At 37.5% G+C, this 23,328-nt stretch overlaps 1 non-coding gene across 1 annotated transcript; it reads right to left on the bottom strand.

Moving 5' to 3' along the window:
• Positions 1 to 7,395: 7,395 nt before the first annotated feature.
• Positions 7,396 to 7,502, bottom strand: LOC128284794 (small nucleolar RNA R71). Its single transcript, XR_008275217.1, has one exon. It is a non-coding gene; the product is annotated as a small nucleolar RNA R71 (small nucleolar RNA).
• Between the last annotated feature and the right edge of the window lie 15,826 nt (positions 7,503 to 23,328).

Raw genomic sequence — 23,328 nt, 5'->3', positions numbered from 1 at the left:
TATAAAGAGTTTACTTCGGGTTATACGAACTTACCTGGTAGTCGTTTTGGATTTGTGTCTCGGTTATTCTGAAACCTTTCGTTTTCCACGGTCAACCTTTGAAATTGGTTCCTCGGGGTCTCTATCAGTAAAAATAAATTATTAATACCTCCCATTGTTCATTTTCAGCTTAAGACTCACCCCTAGGCAAAATGACCAATTTGCCTCTAACCTTTTACACTTTTCAATTTAGTCCTAAGACTCATATAATGAAATGCATGAAATTTCTAAGTTACCCAAGCCTAGCCAAATATTTTTTTACCCATTTTCACAACTTTTACAAAATGGTCTTTTAAGCCATTTCCATGAAATACTACTTAGTAAAAGTTGTTTACTATCCTTTAAACTCTCATATTCCTCCATAAATCATCAAAACACAAACATCTCATGCATGGGTAATTTTTTGAACATGAACCCTAGCTTGAAATATGGGTAGAAATAGAGATAGCATGTTACGAGCATCTCAAAAATACGAAGAACGTTAAAAACGGAGCGAGGGAGCACTTACTATTGAGCTTGAAAATGTTGAAAACCCTAGCTATGGAGACCCTTTAATTTCCGGTAGCCATGGAGAAGAAATGGCTAAATTTTGCTTCCTTTATCCCTTCTTATAAATTTTATTACCAAATGACCAAAATGCCTTTCCTTACTAAACTTTCAATTTTTTTCCATGCATGCCGATTTTTGTCCAAAAACTTAGAAATTTGGCAAATTACTCTTTAAAGACCTCTAGTTAACATTCCAAAGAAATTTCATACAAATTAATTCTAGAACCCAAGTTTTATAATTTATTCAATTTGGTCCTTAATTTCCAATTGGACACTTTACACAGAATTTCTTCATGAAACTTTAACACATGCTTATTTTCATATCCTAGACCTCATAATGATCATGAAATGATTATTTTAGCATCGGATTTGTCGTCCTGAAACCACTATTCTGACTTGGCCCTATTTTGGGATGTTACAGAACCATTTACAATATCATTGGATACGTGGGATAGCTCACACTAAGTGTGCTAACATATAACCATAACATTTTCTTTCCTTTATAACATTGCTTACACGAGCTGTGAAATGGGCCTGCTCAAACGAGCTGTGTGTCAAAATGTAAGCTACAAGATGCTGTTGACATGATCTGTGGAGTATCTGCAACATATGTCGGACCTCAACCTTCAGTAGGACATTCAAGACCAGCACCCGAAACATGGAAACCCTAATGACATGTCATTTGTATACTATGAATTCCTAAGGTTTAGACAAGGCTCGATAATCATCGAAACATTGTTGGATTTCCATCGTTTCATTACATGATAAATTTCATAGTAACATATATATTTGATTCAATCACAATATAACCACATATTAACATTCAATTTAATCAATAATATACAAATACAGTTCAACAAACTTACCTGGCTAAAATGCAGAAATGTCAAAGTATAAGGGTTTTTTGGTAATTTTCATTCTCCTCAATTTTTCACTCAATCTTGATCTAAATTAATAGTTTCATTCAATTTATTAATTTAGGCAGAAAAATTACTCCATTTTATGCAATTTAGTCATTTTTATATTTTTACAAAATTGCCCTCAACTTTTTATTTTTATTCAATTTAGTCCTTAAGCCTAAAACATGAAATTAGCCATCTTTAATGCAAATTCAAATCAGTTGGATATTCATGGCACCCAATACAGCCCACATTTGTAATAATTTCATATCAAATCCTTGTATTTTTACTATTTCAACAATTTAGTCCCTAATAGGTAAATTCATCAAAATTACTTAAGAAATACTTTTAAACATCAAACAACACTTCAAATTCATCATTTAACATCTAAAATCACATCGATTTATCAATGGAAACATTCAATAACTTTAACATTTTCAAATTTGAAGGTACGGGCTAGTTGGACCTAGTTGCAATGATACCAAAAACATAAAAATTACGAGAAACGGGTTCAAAACGGGCTTACATTCATCCTCCAAACCAAGGCTGAAGCTTGAAGCTTCTCCCTTTATATTTCCATGGCACATTCGATGATGAAAAGCAAATGGGGAAGAAAACATTATGTTTTCTTTATTACCTTTTTAATTAATAAAACACACACATATATATTCATAATAAAACAAAACCAACTGCCCACTCATTTATATTATGGTATGTTTACCATATTAGTCCATGAATTTACTTTTTCATAGCTATTTAACATCATTAGCTAGTAGAATTTAATTTTCACACTTTTTTATGATTTAGTCCTTTTTGCGCAATTAACTATCGAAACATTAAAATTTCTTAAAGAAACTTTAATACTACCTTAATGACACTCTGTAAATATTTATAAAAATATTTATGGCTCGATTTATAGAAATGAGGTCTCGATACCTCATTTTCTAAAATCACTTGACTTTAGGGTTTTATCACTTGAACTTAATTAATCATTCGAATAGCATAAATTCCCACATAAAAAACCTTTTTAAAATCATATTTGACTCATATATATTAAATAATAATATTTACAAACTTACTCATCCAATTTCTGGCCCTAAAACCACTATTTTTGACACCACTGAAAAACGAGTTGTTACAAATTCAGTCGAAAGAGTCCATTTAATTCATGTGGCTGAATTCCCATTAAAAGTCCATACTTAGAATTGTTTTTTTTATTTGATGAGTTGTCATGCTAGTTATTCCATTAGAGTTACGAAAACTTATTTTGGGGGCCTGTAAGTAGCATGGACGTCCACCCTTACAGAGACACAATTAATTTATGCTTTTTTAATTAATAATAATTCTCTTTGAGTTTTTCTTCAAGAATTACTCATAAGTTTCTTTCAAAAGTTTTTTTAACAATCTATCAGGTTGTGCGAATCATCTTCAAGATTTTTCTTGCCAAGATCCTTTTCTTGAGGGGGAACTAAAACCATTTAAAGGAGTTGTGGATTCTTAATGGTTCCAAGGCTTCTTAGGATGTCATCTTCTCTTTTCCATCCTTAATTTATTGTTTCTTTCTTATTTAAGTTAGTTTTTATTGTTTTGGCTTGCTGATTTTATTGGTTTTCATTCTACGTTAAAGTTGCTTCAAGAAAGACGTTCTCATATCTTGTTCCATCAAGATACAAATCAAAATTAGGAGTTTAATCTCTTCTTTTTGTTTCAAACATTCTTGCACAAAATAGTTTGCTTTTGTCTTTAAAATCACTTCTAACAATTTTGTTTGCATTTTGTTTTTCCAGATCTAGTTGGGGAATTTTCTTGAGGTCTAAGGACAGTTTCTTTCCATCCAAGAAACCCTAATTTTCTTTCTTTTGGACTATTTACCAGCTGGTTCAACTTTCTTTTGTTATAGTTTTGTTTGACTCTCCTTTGTGACAACTAATCTATTTTTATTGTTTCTCATTTCAGTTTATGTTCATCTAGAGATCTAGGATAAATCCGTGAGTTTGAAAAAGTTTACCATCCATTTTAGCATTCATTCATCTCATTCCTTATCATTTGGTATCAGATTTTGGGTGTTCATGGTTGATTTCTAAATTGATTTCTTTGCAAAACAACCTATAAGCAGTTTTTACCCCAAATATTTTTGGAAAAAATATTTTTGTGTGGGTAAAGATGTTTCAATTGATCTGAAATTTTGTATGTTGATTCTTGGCTCTATATTACAATAAAAAAATAATTTCCCATGAAAAAAAGTGATCAAAAAAGTACAAAAAAATAAAATACAAAAAGAAAAGAAAAGTAAAAAATATTTTGTTGGCTAAATTTTATGTTGATACTTTCTAGATCAGATCTACATTATTTTAGGAGGCTCCAATTTAAATTTTGTAATTTTTGGAAATCAGGAACATCTCGAATGAAGTTTGTCAAGTTGCTTCACAATTTTTTAGGTTTTCGAGTTTCAGAAACTTTCATTGACTCTTAGCCTTAGGTTTTCATTTATTTTGTCTTTTTATTGTTCCTATACACATTGTAACACTGTTTTGTTTCTTGTGTTAGTAGGTTAAAACACGTTGCACATTCCTTCCTCCATGCAACCCAAATCGTTGGTGTCTAGCCACTTTTGGACTCCTAGTGTCGTTAGGATATTTGGTAGCTAGATTCTTTAACATTTTGATTGATTGTCATAAATATTCCTAAAGGACTCACAAGATTAGTTCTTACCTCATTGAGAATTCAATTTTATTTTTGAATGCATAATGGTAAGATTTGTTTAATTTTTTTTTTTTGAGTGCTGTGTTTTTTCAAATTTGTCACATTATCTTGTAGTGGCAAAGGGAGTGATGACCAGAGTGACACAAATATTACTGGCTTCAAAACAAAATTACAACATGACCTCAATGAAGTCAATGGTAAGTTCAAAAACAGGTTTGATAGGTTGCAACGAACTCTAGAGGATCGAGCTGCAGCTAAAGATAAAGGAATGCTATACTTCAAAAAATGAGCAATACCTTGCATTAGTTGTTGACTGAGAAAAGGATCCAAAATTGGGGTGCTAATGATGTTGTTGAGGTTGAACAACCTCGTGCTTGCAGACATAATGCTAGACATGTCCCTCATGCAGATGGTGATCCTTTGGTTACTAATGACCGTAGGTAGCCTTCTTTGGCAAAACCAAAGTTCACATTCCCTCAATTTTGCGGAAAGAATGATCCCGAGGCATATTGTGAGTGGGAATAAAAAATAAAGCTTATGTTTCATTACTATAGATGCCCGAAAGATGAGAAAGTCCCATTGGCGACCCTTGAATTCTAAAACTATGCATTGAGTTGATGGACTCAACTTGGAATAAGTTGTCAATGAAACTATAAGAGAGAAATTACCACATGGGATGAATTGAAACAAGTCATGTGAAAATGCTTTATTCTGTCCCATTACTATAGGGAGGTCAAAACCAAACTTTGACGACTTGTTTAAGGTAGTAGATCAGTTGATGAGTACTTCAAGGAGATGGAGATGCTTGTGCAATGAGTAAATGTGTAAGAGGATGATGAGACCACTGTGATACATTTTACTGACGGCTTAAACAAACCTATAACCAACACTCAGCGGTTACAAACTCATATAAATGTAAAGGAGGTAGTTCACAAAGCCATTGAGATTGAACTACAATTGAAGGTAGAAGGCCCTCGTTCATTGTCTACTTCACAATATTACAAAGGTAACAATTCCAATTTTGACTTTAATATTTTGAAACCACCTTTTAATGCTAACAAGTTCTCTTTAAGTGGTGATACTAAAAAATTAGTGATAAACCGTAAATTATACATATTTTTACCCCATGTTTAATGCATTTTATAGATGATTTCTCATTAGAATTGGTGAATTCGATGCTCCTAATGCTTTAATTTCATGTTTTGTACTCAGGAGAGCACCAAGAGTCAAAAGGAGCCAAAAAACGAGCCAAAAAGGGACAAAACAGACCAAATCGAGAAGATGACAAGGCCTAAGCCTTGCCACACGAACAGCTCACACGCCCGTGTCTTTCAAAGGTGTCGACCAAGGCTTTCACGATTTACACGGCCTGGCCATTGACCCACACGGCCTTGTGCAATTTAATGGATCGAACACGGCCTGGCAATCACGTCACAGGCCATGTCACACGAGTGTGTCCCTGCTGAGCCCAAGTTATGTCCAATTCAGAAAAAGCCACTTTGGAGGGTTTCTAGGCATTTCAAAGCCTATAAATACGCACTAGAGGAGGAGAAAAGGGGAGACGGAGAAGAGGGGTAAGAAATTACCCCAAGAAAGCCGATTGATCCATCTCAGAAGCGAATTCATCATCAAGACTGAAGATCTCTCCTCAATTTCCCTTCAGGAGTTTTGGGTTTTCTTTATGTTTTGTATTCTTTATTTTTCGGAGATGTTTTCTTATTTAGTTATGAACTAAACCCCTAAATACCTAAGAGGAATGAAACCTAAGACGAATCTTGTTATTATTTTCTGAATCATATGATAAATATTTAACTTGTTCTTAATTATGTGTTCTTAATTCTTGTTTTGATATCCCAGGATACTGATTCAAGACGCGCTTTCATTCAGAAGAGGAATAGACCCTGTCTAAGAGTACATTTACCATAATTAAGCAGACTTGATTGCGCGCCTAGAAATAGGGTGACAAGATTTTGTCAGATTAGGGTGAAACCTAATAAGGGAATCCATAGATCGAGTTAATGCAACCCTAGAATGTTAATTAGAGAAAAGTCTCGATTATTCAATCTAGGGATTAGACGTTATTAGTCTTGAATAGGGATATTAACATAACTTAGGGATCTCTACAGAACAAGTTGAATGAATAAATCATTCGATTCGGAGCCAGAATAACAAGTAAAGTCTAGGTGGATTTTTCCTTAAGTATTGTCTCAAGTCAATCGATTTTCCCAAAACCAATTCCCCAATTCTTTTCTCTGTGCGTTCTTAGTTTAAATAAATTAGTTAATTAAAACAAACCCTTTTATTCTTAGACTAGATAATAAAAAGATAGTTATTACTAGTACTTTTGGTTCCCTTGGGTACGATATCCCGGTCTTGCCATTACTATACTATTGCTCGATAGGTGCGCTTGCCTTGTCGTCGTGATAATACTTAGTCTAGGTTTGATCTTCATTATAAATATTTATTACCTATTACGAATCACGCGATCAAGTTTTTGGCGCCGTTTCCAGGGAACTAAAATATTAGGAACACTAAATTTTTATTACTTTAGCCATTTACTTTTCTTGCAATTTTATTTTATTTTATTATTTATTAATTTACTTTTTCTCTCTCTTGCTAGGTTTTTATAGTTTATCGCTAGAAGAAACCCGTCGGGACCATTACTTTTTGACGATAAAATCGATCGTACAATTCGAAAAAATCAAAGAGAAATAAGGCGTAGCTTATGATACGCGAGGAACGAGCGAGAAGATGATACTCAACCCCCAACCGACGAGATGGCTAAAAACCAAGGCAATCAGCTAGCTACTGCAATTGCTGCTAACCAAAATCCTGCTCCACGTACTATGTATGACTATGTTAAACCCTCTTTAGCAGGAACTGAGTCTAGTATAGTTAGACCTGCTATTGCTGCGAATAATTTCAAACTAAAACCTAACACAAATCAGATGATATAGTAGTTTGTTCAGTTTGATGGTTTGCAGGATAAGGATCCCGACACGCACTTGGTGAATTTTCTTGAATTTTGCAATACATTCAACATCAATGGCGTTTCTGATGATGCCATTCATCTTCGGTTATTTCCCTTTTCACTGAGAAACAAAGCTAAACAATGGTTGAACTCGTTACCATGAGGGTCTATCACTACTTGGGAACAAATGACCGAGAAATTTTTACTAAAATATTTTTCGCTGGCTAAAACGGCTAAATTACGTAATGATATATCTTCTTTTGTGCAGATGGATTTAGAAATCCTTTACGATGCATGGGAAAGATACAAGGACTTACTGAGAAGGTGTCCTCACCATGGGTTACCGCGTTGGCTTCAAGTGCAAACGTTCTACAATGGTGTGAATCCCTCGACAAGACAAATGATTGACGCAGCTGCTGGCGAAACCATCAACAATAAAACACCGGAAGATGCCTATGAATTTATAGAGGAGATGTCATTGAATAACTATCAGTGGCAAGTTATGCGAACAAAGCCAACGAAAAAAGCCGACGTTTATAACATCGATTCTGTCACCATACTGTCTAATCAGGTAGAACTTCTCAATAAAAAGATTGATGGTTTACTTGGTTCTATGCAGGTACATCTAGTAATAAGGTGTGACTCAAGTGGCGGGTGTGTACATACAGAATACCAACCCTTCAATCCTACAACTGAAGAAGAACAAGTCAACTATATAGGTAATAATAACTTTAGATCTCAAAATAACCCATACAGTAATACTTATAATGCAGGTTGGAGGAACCACCCAAATTTCTCCTGGGATGGTCAAGGAAATCAAAAGCAACAAAATCCTAAGGGTTTTCAATAGCCACCTTATCAACAAGAGAAGAAACCGAACTTTGAGGAGATGCTCTCAAAATTTATATCAATGTCAGAAACCTGTTTCCAAAATAATGATGCAGCACTTAAGAATAAACATGCATCGATCCAAGGACTAGGAACTCAGATAAGCCAGCTTTCTAAACTAATCTCGAAAAGACCACCAGGAAATTTATCTAGTAATACCAAATCCAGAGAGCATGTCAAAGTAGTTACATTAAGGAGGGGGAAAGTGTTAGCGGAATCTGAAAAAAAGTTAGCACAAGAAGCCGTGGAAAGCGAAAGGAGGGATGAAAAACTCGAAAATAGTGACAAACCAGTACCAGAGGAATATTCACCATTGGTTCCATATCCAGCAAAATTAAAAAAAGATCGCATTGATGCACAATTCGGTAAGTTTCTTGAACTTTTTAAGCAATTACATATTAACTTACCTTTTTTTGAAGCTAACTCGCAGATGCCTACATATGCAAAATTTTTGAAGGAGCTTTTAACAAATAAAAGGAAGTTTGAGGACTTATCTACAGTAGAACTCAATGAGGAGTTCTCCGCCATACTCCAAAATAAGCTCCCAACCAAACTAAAAGATCCAGGAAGTTTTACTATCCCTTGCTTAATTGGTAATCTAAATATTGAAAAAGTACTAGCTGATTTAGGCGCTAGTATTAATTTGATGCCCTATAAAATGCTCAAACAGCTTGGTCTTGGGGAACCTAAACCCACTAGGATGAGTATTCAATTAGCCGATATATCTATTGAATATCCCAGGGGTATTATAGAAGACGTACTCGTAAAAGTAGATAAATTTATATTCCCTGTTGATTTTGTTGTGCTTTACATGGATGAAGATGTGGAAGTACCATTAATTTTAGGGCGCCCATTCCTAGCCACTGCTAGAGCCGTGATTGACGTGGGTGACGGTAAATTGGTACTTAGAGTAGGTGACGAGGAAATGATCTTTAAAATTTATGATGCTATGAGATTCTGTAGGGAACAAGATGATTCATGTTATTTCATTGACTCTATCGATCGTATTATTCAAGACTCTTTTCAAGAAATTGTACAAGAGGAGATGACAAAACCGTGTCCAGCTCAAGATGAGGAGATAGGTGAGGAACTTAATAACCATCCGTCAAGACAAGTAGAATATGAGGGTATTAAGATCAACGATGAACTTAAGCAAAAACCCTCGATTGAGGAGCCTTCTAAACTGGAACTTAAACAATTACCAAACCATTTAGAATATGCATTCCTTGGAAATAATTCTACCTTACCAGTTATTATTGCTTCTAATTTGCAACCCCAAGGAGAAAGAGGAATTAATCCAAGTATTAAAATAACATAAGGAGGCCATAGCATGGAAAATTTCTGACATTAAAGGAATCAGTCCTTCTTTTTGCACCCACAAAATTTTAATGGAAGATGAATACAAACCATGTGTGGAAGCTCAAAGACGTCTGAACCCCAATATGAAGGAAGTTATAAAAGTCGAGGTAATTAAACTTCTAGATGCTGGAATTATTTATCCTGTTTCTGACAGTTCTTGGGTAAGTCCAATGCAGGTTGTCTCCAAGAAAGGAGGCATAACGGTTGTAACCAACAAGAAGAATGAGCTAATCCCAACAAGAACGGTTACATGATGGAGAGTTTGCATAGACTACAGGAAACTAAATGATGCTACAAGAAAAGATCACTTCCCCTTGCCATTCATTGACCAAATGTTGAAAGATTATCTGGACACATTTATTACTGCTTCCTAGACAGACTCTCTGGCTACTTCCAAATCCCAATAGCTCCTGAAGATCAAGAAAAGATGACATTCACATGCTCATATGGTATGTTCGCTTATCGTAGAATGCCTTTTGGATTATGTAGTGCCCCTGCTACTTTTCAGCGCTGTATGATAGCTATATTTGACAAACTCGTAGAAGATATCATGGAAGTCTTCATGGATGATTTTTCGGTATTCAGTAACTCTTTCCATCTCTGCCTTAAAAATTTAAAACGAGTTTTAATAAGATGCGAAGAAACAAACCTTGTGCTTATCTGGGAGAAATGTCACTTTATGGTTCAAGAAGGTATTGTACTAGGGCATAAAATTTCTAGTAAAGGGATTGAGGTGGATAAATCTAAAGTAGAAACAATCGAGAAATTACCACCTCCTAGTTCAATTAAGGCTATTAGAAGCTTTTTAGGACATGCTGGTTTTTATAAAAGATTTATTAAGGATTTTTCTAAAATAACTAAGCCTTTAATTAAATTGCTAGAAAAAGATATACCTTTTAACTTCGATCAGGGATGTTTAGAAGCATTTAATACTTTAAAGGATAAATTAATTAATGCTCCAATTATAATTGCACCTGATTGGAACTTGCCATTTGAACTAATGTGTGATGCGAGTGATTTTGCAGTAGGTATAGTACTGGGACAGTGAAGAGACAAGCATTTTCAGCCTATTTATTACGCCAACAAAACCTTAACGGCTGCACAAGAAAACTACACTACTACGGAAAAAGAGTTGCTAGCTGTGGTTTTTGCTTTTGATAAATTTCGATCATATCTCATATTGTCAAAGTTGTTGTTTACACTGACCATTCCGCCCTTTATTATCTTTTAACTAAAACTGATGCAAAACATCGACTCATCTGATGGATTCTCCTTTTGCAGGAATTTGACTTGGAAATTTAAGATAAGAAAGGAGCTGAAAATCTAGCAGTTGATCATCTGTCCAGGCTCGGGAAAACCAATACCAGAGAACTAGATGATGTGGAAATAAATGATTCATTCCCTGAAGAACAATTTTTCGCTATATATAACTCCGAGGTACCTTGGTTTGTAGACATCGCGAATTTTTTAGCTGCTAACATTATCCCAAAAAGGTTAACACACCAGCAAAAGAAGCGATTCTTTAATGATGTAAAAAACTACTTTTGGGACGATTCGTTTCTGTTTTGCAGATGTGCAGATCAAGTCATAAAAAGATGCGTTACAGGATCAGAAATATCAAAAATATTGGAACATTGCCGCTCAGGGACACTCGGAGGACACTATAGTGGAACAAAGACCGCACAAAAAATACTTGAATCAGGTTTTTATTGGCCTTCGTTATTGAAAGACGCTATCAAGCATGTTACTTTATGTGAAAAATGCCAATAGACAGGTAACATATCTAAACATGATGAAATGCCTCAAAACTATATGCTTTCTTGTGAAATATTTGACATGTGGGGTATCGATTTCATGGCCCCATTCCCCAGTTCATTTGGAAATAAATATATCTTAGTTGCAGTTGACTACATGTCCAAATGGGTAGAAGCTCAAGCTCTACCAACAAATAATGCTAGAGTGGTAGTACGTTTCCTTAAAAAAACTCTTTTCGAGATTCGGAACACCTAGAGCAATTATTAGCGACAGGGGCACTCATTTTTGTAATACACAGTTTGAAAAAACCCTTAAGAAATACGGAGTTCATCATAGAATGACCACCCCATACCATCCTCAAACTAATGGACAAGCTGAAGTAGCAAACCCAGAACTCAAATGGATCCTTGAAAAAATGGTAGAATCAAATAGAAAAGACTGGGCAACAAAAATAAACGATGCCTTATGGGCTTACAGAAACGCTTTTAAGACTCCTATAGGGACATCACCTTACAGACTTGTTTATGGAAAAAGTTGTCATCTCCCATTAGAAGTAGAGCATAAAGCTTTTTGGGCTATTAAATTTCTAAACCTTGATCCCGAACTTGAGGGAAAACACAGGTTGATGTAGCTGAACGAGCTAGATGAATGGCGAGCCAATGCATACGAAAATTCATGCCTATACAAGGAAGGAAGAAAGCGGCACCATGGCATTCGTTTAAAGTAACGAAACAGTTTGAAGTTGGAGATTTTGTCTTACTATACAACTCAAGACTCAAATTGTCTCCCGAGAAACTAAAATCACGATGGTCAGGACCCTTCGTAATTCAATCTGTTCATCCATATAGCATGATAGAGGCAAGTCACCCATCATATGGTACTTTCAAAATAAATGGATCAAACTTTATAATGGGGAGGATTTTAAAGTCGATGGAGAGGAGCTACGACTCCACAAACCGCCCTAAGTATACTAACAGGGTAACAGTCAAGCTTAGACTATAAACAAGCGCTTCTTAGGAGGCAACCCCAGTACTAACCATTTTAAATTATTTTAAATTCAAGTTTTAAACATTTAGGTCACTAACAGAGTATTTGAAGAACAGGTTCCCAGCACCACACGGCTGGTACCATGGCCGTGCTTAAGGCCGTGTGCCCAACACAGAGGGAAACACGGCCGTGCGATACAGTCGTGCTAAAACAGGGTAAATGATTTCCCCAAAACACGGGATGCGATAAATCCCCACGGCCGTGCGACATGGCTGTGGGTGAACTTGATACGAACACGGGCATGGGAATGGAAACCCACGGGCGTGCCAGGGACAAGGCTCAATTCTATTTCTTCGACACGGGCGTGAGACACACCTGTGCCGTTAAGCCATGGATAACAATACACGGGCGTGGTACCTTAACATGGGTGGGAGAGAAGCGAACAATGCTAGGCATGGCCGTGCGATATGGCCATGTACCACATACGCCCAAGACACACAGGCGTGGGAGAATAGCCAAGCATGACCTAAAATTGCAAAATTTGAAACACACGGGCTAACATACGTGGCCCTAGGCTGTGTGGCCCTCCCCTATATAAGCAAATCACTGTTCATTTTCTTCTTCCTTTCAAAATCCCTAGCCGAAATCTCCCCTTCTCCACTCCTTAATCCCTATTCTCAGCCACCACTACCCTCTCGTCCAGTTCATGTGGTAGCTTCATATGCTAACATCTCTGAGCACCTCACCCGATTCAAGCTTCAGTGTTTTCAACAATTTGACAACATTGATGCAACTCTACAGCAGAGTTGTCAGCACCTTCCCATCTCATCGCTAGTACCGCCTCCCGAACCATCCAGCAATGAAGATGTTTAGAAATATTTATTTATTATTTTCTTTTTTTACTTATTATTGAAACTATTTCTATTATTTTTATTAGATTTTAGAATTTTATTTTTATTCTTTATTTCGGTTATTTCTTTTTGAATCCTTATACTTCCTAATATCTCCTAAAAAATTCTTGATTTTATCACAGTTATATAGAACTCCTAAGCTCATCATCACATAGGAACTACAACTCCACTGGGGAAGGTTCTCCACGACTGCCATGCCCTGCTCGACCACGACCATAGCTACCACTAAATATAATATTCTTTTGGTGCAAGACTTATGGCCCAATGAATCTCTACGACCACTGGAGTATCCTCCTCCACTCTCGAACCAATCACCCTCTAAAATTCTAGTTTGAGGAATTCATCATACCGGAAGTTTTACTTCTCTCCCTATCTTATTTTTATACACTAATATCTATCTTTGTACATTGAGGGCAATTTACATCTTAAGTTTGGAGGGGTATTTATTTTATTATCAGAAAAATCCCTGGATAATCATCTTGTTCTCTTGAAAAACTCTCATATCATATTTAGGATAAATTTTAATTGATTTATGATTTTGATTGATATATCTTGAATTAAAACATAGGGATTTATGCATTGACTATTTAAACTTTAAGACATTAGAGAATCAAGCATGATAAGTTGATTTTTAAGAAATTAAATTATAGGTTGTTTCCCCAAGTTTAGGTATTACTTTGAATTAGAATTCACGAGTCTAAACATCAAAAAGGCATAATTTTTTGTGAGATTTTTGAGCCTTTTGAGCATCTATTCACCCTTTCATGCTCACTTTTATTATTGCTTTGAGTGCGTCAGTATTGAACTATTATTCTAGAACTTGCTTGATTATGCATGTCGAGACCACACCATTTGATTTGATATATCAAAATGATTAAGGCACTTAGGATTAACCCACTCATGCCATGAAAAGCCTACCTCCACGATTAACCCCTAGTAAACCCCCTTGAGCCAAACAAACTAATTCTTGTATTACCCTTAATATTAACCTTTAACACATTATTGTTGAAATCCACTAAATTAATCCCTATTTTTGTCGAGATTTGAGTTGAATGGATTGCCTAGCTATGTTTTGTTCTTGATATTTAGTCTATATTATTTAACTTGTTCTTAAAAAAAAAAACAACTATGTATGCATATCTGTAATTTCATATTCTGAGAGAAGCTCTTCGTTTAACTAATGCACCTAATACTTTCATGAGATTAATGAATCATGTTTTAAGCTCTTATTTGGGTAAATTTGTGGTAGTATATTTTGATGTTATTCTAATTTACTCAACTTCTTTAGATGCTCATGTTTTTCATGTTAAATTTATTTTGGACATTCTAAGAATTGAAAAATTATTTTTCAACCTTGATAAATGCACTTTTTGTTGTGATAAACTAATTTTTGTAGTGTTTAAATGTAACACCCCTAACCCGTATCTGTCGCCGAAAAAGGGTTACGGAGCATCACCGAACTTATTTCACAAACGAATATACATTTTTCATACAATTATCAATTTCAAATACAAGTCATTCATAATCAATCACATTGTCCCTAATACGAGCTTACGAGGCCTAAATCATGCACTAGAAATGGTTCAGACTAAACCGATAACTCAAGAAATTTTTGGAACACTTAGGATATTTTTCAAAATACAGGGGAAACACGCCCGTATAGCTTGGCCGTGTGTCTCACATGGCCAAAGACACACCCATGTCACAGGCCGTGTGGACATTCAAATTGGGATCACATGAGCATGTCCCAGCCTGTGTTTGACCTCGTGTAACTCTCTGACTTGGGTCACACGGCCAACCACATGCCAGTGTGACGAGCTGGTGTGCCCTTCGAAATGGCCTCACACACCCGTGTGCCAAGCCGTGTGCTAGGTCGTGCCAAACCTGTAGGGTATACTGACTTATGCCACACAGCCAAGTCACACGCCCGTGTGCTGGGCCGTGTGGAGTATACTGACTTGATTTCTAATTAAACAATAGGGGACACATGACTGTGTCAATGACCCTGTGTCACACACAGCTGAAACACACGCCCGTGTCTCTGCCTGTGTGGACAAAAAAATAGGCTATTTACCAAGCCATATTTCTCACCCCAATTGCTTTCAGCTATACCAAACCAAAACGCATATGACCACAACTTCAAATGGCATTTAAACTCATCTAAACCAAGTTCAATTCATGCTGTATTAATACCATCAATCACAATACACACAATTATCACAATAAGCCATTCAGTTCATATTAATTTCACATTTTCAAATCACCTAAAGGGTCACTTTCAAATAAGCACTATTTTGCCTAAAACCACAAGCATTCCTATCTCAAATTTTAATCATTTGGTATCCATAATGCCAATTCACAATAAGCATCACATAGAAATTATACAAAACATATCAAAAAGGCCATTTACCCATATATACATCACCAAACATGCCAAAATAAGCCAAATCACATGGCTATACACATAATAATCCATTTATCATTAACAAGCCAACTCAAAAGGCTAAATCCATTACTAACATATACCAAAATGACCAAACTCCCATACATGCCATATAGCCAAATACATAATTTCAAAAGTACCAAAGTGAAAGCTGGTGTGATGCAATCTCCGACGACTCTCAATCCGAGCTAGCTTCGATAAACACTATAAAACATGGAAAAGTAAATAAAGTAAGCTATAAAGCTTAGTAAGCTCGTATAGTTAATAAGTAAAGCTCACCATTCATTCACAAATCAAGTAGTACGAACAAAAAATACTACAAAATCATTAAATAATAAGGTTAACATGTATTCAATCACATAAGTAATCATGAACTCACAAATTTCATAGGCTCAATGCTCATATAGTTTCCGTACATACCTGTACTGATACATATCCATTTCTCACCATTTTGTATCTTCGATATACCCATTGAACCATTTGGAATACTATAGGATATTCGAGAATCTCGCACCCTAAGTGCCACTACATAGCCAAAGCTATCTCAATCTCATATGTCATTTAAGTTATCAATGGGTCTGCTCACACAAGTTGATTGTAACACCCCAAACCCGAGACCATCGCCGGTGTCGGACCCGAGGGTTAACAAACCAAGTTCACATGTTTTTGCCCACCAATTTGACATTTCCAGTCAGGCTGGAAAACTGCGTCACTGTCGCCTTAAAAATCATATCTCGAGTTTCAAAACTCGGAAACTGGTTTCGTAAATTTTCCCTGAATTTAGACTCATATATCCATCCATGTATTTATTTCTAGGATTTTTGGTCGGGCCAATTCGTACAGTTTATTAGTTAAAGTTACCCCTGTTACAGGGATCGACTGCTCTGACCTTCGCGCGGTATAACTTGAATATCTCTCTGTACAGGGATTTAATGCTGGTGTCGTTTGTTTCTAATGAAACTAGACTCAAAATGAAATCTGTACATATAAGGTATATCTCCTAATTCTTTTTGGATAATTTATAGTGAATTTTTAAAGTTGCGACAGGGAACCCAGAAACCATTCTGGCCCTGTCTCACAATAGCTTTAATATCTCTTAACCTGTAACTCCTATGACCGTTTCGTTTCTTCCATATGAAAATAGACTCATCAAGGTTCATTTACATAGCTTATTCACTATCTAATTCCATTCCTATGAATTTTGGTGATTTTTCACATTCATGCCACTGCAGCTGGCAGCATCTGTTTTAAGATAGGACTTACCTATTTGGTGGTCTCCATGATTCAACTAGCCTTACCATACATAGGTTCATATATGATAATTTTAACCATGCCAATGGCTGATCATATGACCAACATTCCCATTTCCAAGCCATAGCCACATCATGACACAAAATATATACATACAACCCGCAATTAGTCTAAGTTCATGCTTCCTTTTCGAGCCATTTTCGCACTACCGTACATACTTACATTACAACATATTTAACAAACAAGGGTAGTCCTATACATGCCATCTCAAGTTCAACCAAAATTTATACCAAAATGGAGGCTTGATAGTGTGGATGACTTGACTTCAACGATCCCAAATCCGATTGCCTCGAGCGAAATCTAGAAAACTAAGAGCCAAAGCAACGGGTAAGCATTTTATGCTTAGTAAGTCTCAAGGAATATAATGAACTATAAATTTACAGCAATACATTCACATAGCCAAATGCATCATTTCATTAATACACATTCTTACTTCATACTTCATCATTATATAAGTTCGCAAAGCATCAATCAATTCAATAACTGAAATTCATTAGTCGATTGAGCGAATGTTGCTCAAACACGCCGACTTTCCAATGCACATATAACGTACCTTATCCTTTGGGCTTTCCGAGTGTACTAATTAAATTCATTTCGCAACCAACACTCACCTCCAGCCCAAGATTCTTGAATATAACCGGATTTAATCACGCACAAATGCCTTCGGTCTTAGCCAGGATAGAGTAACTCGACGAATGCCTTGGGCCTTAGCCTGATATAGCCACTAGCACAATTGCCTTGGTCTTAACCCGGATATAATTTCCAGCATAGTTGTCTTCGGCTTAGCCTGGATATCATTCAATTTCTCATGCACACATACATCAATAATCATTGGACATACATATTTCATTTTCGTTATTAAGGCTCAAACACAATTATAATCATTAGCATATTCGCCGGACTTAGCCCGTGGAATTCAAATACTCATACACACATAATCAATAATCATACACATCCATATTTCATCTCACATAATTCAAGTAAGGTCACTTCTTGAGGACTTACCTCGGATGTTGTCGAACGGCTTTTTCGGCTATTCGATCACCTTTTCCTTCCCTTGTCCAATTGTGGCCCTCTTAGCTCTTGAGCTAATTCAAACAAATTCAATTTATTAAAACCTCATTGTGCTTGCTTATGGCCGAATATGACAAGGATTTTAAATGGTCATATGGCCACTCTTTAGCTTGAATACACAATGGTCATGCACATTTTATACTACATCAAGCAATTCAATACAATTTATTTGAGCATCAAGGAAATGCTAAGGCCTTCAATAGGCTACCCAAGGCGAATATTCATGTACATGTTGAGGTCAATTTTGCACTTAATACCTCACAAAAACAGCATGCAATCTACTAATTAATGCTTTGCACATTGTGGCCCAAAACTTATATTATAGCATCAAGCACTTATATGTGTGCTAGGCTTAATTGTGCTTGCAATTTCACAAGCATTCTTCCACATTTTCTTCTTTAAATCAATATATTCATCACTTAGTTCATAACCAAACATAATGTGCAATCATATATATGCATATATGAGCATGGCGAATTTTCAAGGTGTCCATAACCATCCAAAACACAAATTTTTAACTAACATGCAAGAAGCATGAATCATGCTCAAGAATGCATCATGGCGAATATGACAATCATGCTCCTTTTCAACTTTAATCATGATAAAACAAAGAGAAAACTCAAAATCTTACTCATGAATAGAAAATCCATCATTGCATGCATCATCATCAAGCTTCACACTTAGCATGCAATGGCTTTATCACCATAACAACTTTGCCCAAATACCATTTCCATGGCATAACAAAGATTTGAGCCATGGCTAACATGCACATCAAGTTAGTAACCAAGTCATGCATGAAACTCCAAACACAACCTCATACATACCTTAATCTTGGTACAAGTATGGCCAAATCTCCTTCTAGTTCTCTTCTAAACCAAAAATGGAGCAAAAATCCCTTTCTTCCTCCTTATGATTTTCGCCAAAAGATGAGAAAGGATGAACAAATTTTTTGTTTTCTTCTTGGTTGCACGGCAATGGGGGAATGCTACTCTCACACACATTTTTTTTCATTCTTTTCTTACCCATGCTTATTTGTTTATGATTTCTCCCTAATGCCCAACAAAACATGTTTCATGACATGTTTAGCCCATATCACTTTGTCATGGCCGCCATCACTTGTAAAAAGGGAAATTTGACATGCAAGTCCATTATTTTGCATGCATGCTTTAATTAGTCATCACATATTTCCCTATCGTACTTTCAAAGTTCACTAGTAAGTCCTTTCTTATAAATTAGCACCTAATTAATAAAAATCGAGACACGAAATATTTACGCATACCAATTCCACATACAATAAGCACGGAATATAACACTTAATTATTCTTGTGACTCGGTTTCGTGGTCCCGAAACCACTCTCCGACTAGGGTCACATTCGGTGTCACAACTCTCCCCACTCAAGAGATTTTCGTCCCAAAAGCTTACCGTAAATAGGTTCGGATATCGCTCTCTCATAGAGTTCTCGGTCTCCCAAGTAGCTTCTTCTATCCCGTGCTTGAGCCATAACACTTTCACTAGCGGAACCCGCTTGTTTCGCAACTCTTTCACTTCTCGTGATAGGATACGAATTGGTTCTTCCTCATAACTCATATTAGCTTGAATTTCAATTTCGATGGACTAATCACGTCGTTGGATCGGATCTATAACGTCAAGCATCGACACGTGGAAGACATCGTGAACCTTTTTGAGTTCAAGGGCAAAATCAAACGATATGCCACCGACCGACTCGCTCGATATCTCATATGGCCCAATGAACCTCGGGCTCAACTTGCCCTTACGGTAGAACTCGAGTATCTTTTTCCAAGGCGATACCTTGAGAAACACTTTATCACCCACCGATACTCGATATCCTTACGCTTCATATCCGCGCATCGACTTCTCGACGATCAAGGCTATCTTCAAACTTTCACGGATTACTTTCACTTTCATTCTCAAAGATCCCTAATCAAATCCACCCGAAAATCTTGCTTTCACCAAGCTCATCCAAAACAATGGTGTACGGCATTTACGCCCGCATAAAGCCTCATAAGGTGCCATCTTAATGCTCGATTGAAAGTCGTTGTTGTAAGTGAATTCAATCAACGGCAAATACCGCTCCCATGAACCACTAAACTCGAGGACGCAACATCTTAACATATCCTCAAGTATCCGAATTACCCGCTTCGGATTGACCATCGGTTTGGGGTGAAAGGCGGTCTTGAAATGCAACTTGGTACCCAAAGCTTCTTGCAACTTTTTCCAAAACCGCGAGGTAAATCTCGGATCTCTATCCGACACGATAGAAATAGGCACCCCTGTAATTTCACAACTGAGAAACGTACAATTCCACTAATTTGTCCATTGAAAATCCGACGACGGGGACAAAGTGGGCCGACTTAGTCAATCGATCTACCACGACCCAAACCGCATCCTTCTTACTTGTCGACAATGGCGGTCCGGATACAAAGTCCATTGTGACTCGATCCCATTTCCACTCGGGTATCGTGATTGGTCAAGTAATCTCAAGGCACCGATGTTCCGCTTTCACTTGTTGACATATTAAACATCTTGAAACAAAGTCGGAGATGTCTCGCTTCATACCATGCCACCAAAATCGACGCTTCAAATCATTGTACATCTTCGACTTCGGTGGATTGCCATTTGGCTACAATGGGCTTCATTCGAATTATCGAAATGAGTTCAATTCCTTGGGACACACAGACGACTTTTGAACCTCAAACAATCGTCATCGTCGATTTGAAACTCCGAGTCCTTGTTCGAACACACGCAGCCCGCTTTTGCAACCAACTCATCGTCGACTTTCTCGAGCTTCTCGAATTTGGTGTGTCAATAGTGGTTTGGCTTTCAATTCAGCCACTAACACACCGTCGGATCGGATGCACAAGTGCACATTCATCGCTCGTAAAGTGAATAACGATTTACGACTCAAGGCATCCGCAACCACATTCGCCTTTCCCGGTGATAATCAATGATCGTTCATAATCCTTTAATGTACTCAAGCCAACGCCTTTGTCGCAGATTTAAGTCTCTTTGGGTCATCAAATATTTGAGACTTTTGTGATCCGAGTATACATGGCACCTTTCACCAAATAAGTAATGTCGCCAAATCTTTAAGGCTAATACGATGGCGCCAATTCGAGATCATGAGTCGGATAATTTTTCTCATGTGGCTTTAATTGCCTCGACGACAGGCCACAACTCGACCTTCTTGCATTAATACGCAACCTAACCCAAGTAGAGAGGCGTCGCTATAGATAACAAACTCCTTACGGACTCGGGTTGCACTAGAATTGGGGCTTCATCAAATAAGTTTTCGATTGATCGAAGCTTTTTGGCATTTCTCCGTCCATTTGAACTTAACATCCTTTTGGAGTAGCTTCGTCATCGGCGTGGCTATCGTTGAGAACCCTTTACAAAACGTCGGTAATAACCAAGAAGCCCCAAAAAGCTTCAACCTCAGAATATTTCTGAGGCTTCCAATTTAGTATGGCTGAAATTTTATTCGGTCGACTCGAATACCCGATGCGATACCACATGACCCAAGAAGCTAACCTCTCTTAACCGTAACTCACACTTGTGAACTTAGCATATAATTGCTTGTCCCGTAAAATTTGCAAGACTAACCGCAGTGTTCAAGATGTTCGGTCTCATTTCTTGAATAGACCAAGATGTCATCAATGAACACGACTACTTAATCGATCCAAATATGGTCTAAAGATTCGATTCATTAAATCCATAAATACCGTAGGGCATTAGTGAGCCCAAACGGCATCACCAGAACTCATAGTGACCATATCTCGCTCAAGGCGCCTTGGGCACGTCTCAATCTCGGATTCGCAATTGATAGTAGCCCGATCTCAAATCTATTTTCGAGAACACCGAGGCTCCCTTCGCTTGATCGAACAAGTCATCAATACGTGGCAACGGATATTTCTTCTTTATCGTCGCTTTGTTAAGTCGACGATAGTCGATGCACAATCGCATGGTTCCATCCTTCTTCTTCACTTAACAAAGACCGGCGCACCCAAGGCGAAAAACTTCGAGCGAGCAAAACCTCTATCCACCAATTCTTGCAATCGAACTTTCAACTCCTTTAATTCCGTTGGGGCCATACGATACGGAGCTATCGAAATTGGAGTGGTACCGGTACCAATTCGATGCCAAATTCTATTTCGAACAGTGGTAAACCCGCAATTCTTTGGGAAAACATCCGGTATTCACAAACCACGGGCACGATTCGGGTTTCTTCTCGATTCCTTGTCATCGAAAGTACGACGCAAGGTACGCCGCACCCTTTTCTTACATATTTCGGGCCAACATCGGCGATATTACGGTGGCAACCCCTTTAAGTCCGTGGACTCAACCGGATTATTTCATTATTCGCGACTTCAAATCGATAGTCTTGCTCTTGCAATTTACAACCGCATCGTGCATGGTCAACCAATCCAAACCAAGAATAACATCGAACTCATCGAATGGCAAAAGCATTAAGTCCGCCGGAAAACAAGAACCTCGGAACACTAGGGGATTTTTCTTGCACACTTTGTTAACAAGCACGTAATGACCCAAGGGTTTGACACCGAATTACAAACTCGAGAGACTCAATGGGCAAAGTCTTCTTGGATGCTAAGGTTTCACATATATATGAATGAGTAGAACTAGGGTCAATCAAAGCAATTACATTTGTATTGAAAAGAGTGAAAGTACCTGTAATAACATCCGGAGAGGCAAGATCCTCGGCGTGCGGCGATGGCATAAGTCCTAGCAGAGCACGAGCCTCGGATCGATGGTAGCATCTCTAGATCCTCTCGACCGCCATCGACATTGCCCATATTTCTAGGTGGTCTACCTCGAGCGATGGTAGCACCCGGGTTTGCACTCGACTTGCATTCTGCTCATGCATCCTCGGGCAATCCTTCATAAAGTGGTCGGCCGATCCACACTTATAGCAGGAGCGATCACGAAACCAACAGCTCCCGAATACCATTTGCCACAATGTGGACACTCCGCCTCTCTCGGCGATCATTTCCGCCACCGCGATCGAGGTGACTCGTGTGGTCACAGGGGTCGATCGCGTCCTCGTCTAGAAAAGCCCAAACGCCTCTAGACCGGCTCGCATCATCTCGAAATCTCTTCGATGCTTGTTGAAGAGACTTTCCGAGGACCTCTTTCGAATTCTCCAATCCCACATCAGCTTTTTGTTTCTCCTTTCTAAGCTCTTGACTTTACAAGCTCGCTCAACAAGTACTACGAACTCTCGTATCTCGAGAATGCCAACAAACATCCTTATATCATCATTCAGCCCATCCTCAAGCGTTTACATAATAGCTTCGGACGAAATGCATTCTCACAGCGTCTGGCTAAGCCTCACAAACTTTCGTTCAGTAGTCAGAATCGGACATAGAACCTTGCTTAAGATCAAGGAATTCCTCCGCTTTTGGT

The sequence above is a fragment of the Gossypium arboreum genome, chromosome 11 (assembly GCF_025698485.1).
Source record: "Gossypium arboreum isolate Shixiya-1 chromosome 11, ASM2569848v2, whole genome shotgun sequence".
Classification (NCBI taxonomy): domain Eukaryota; kingdom Viridiplantae; phylum Streptophyta; class Magnoliopsida; order Malvales; family Malvaceae; genus Gossypium; species Gossypium arboreum.
This window is presented reverse-complemented; position numbering and strand designations above follow the sequence as displayed.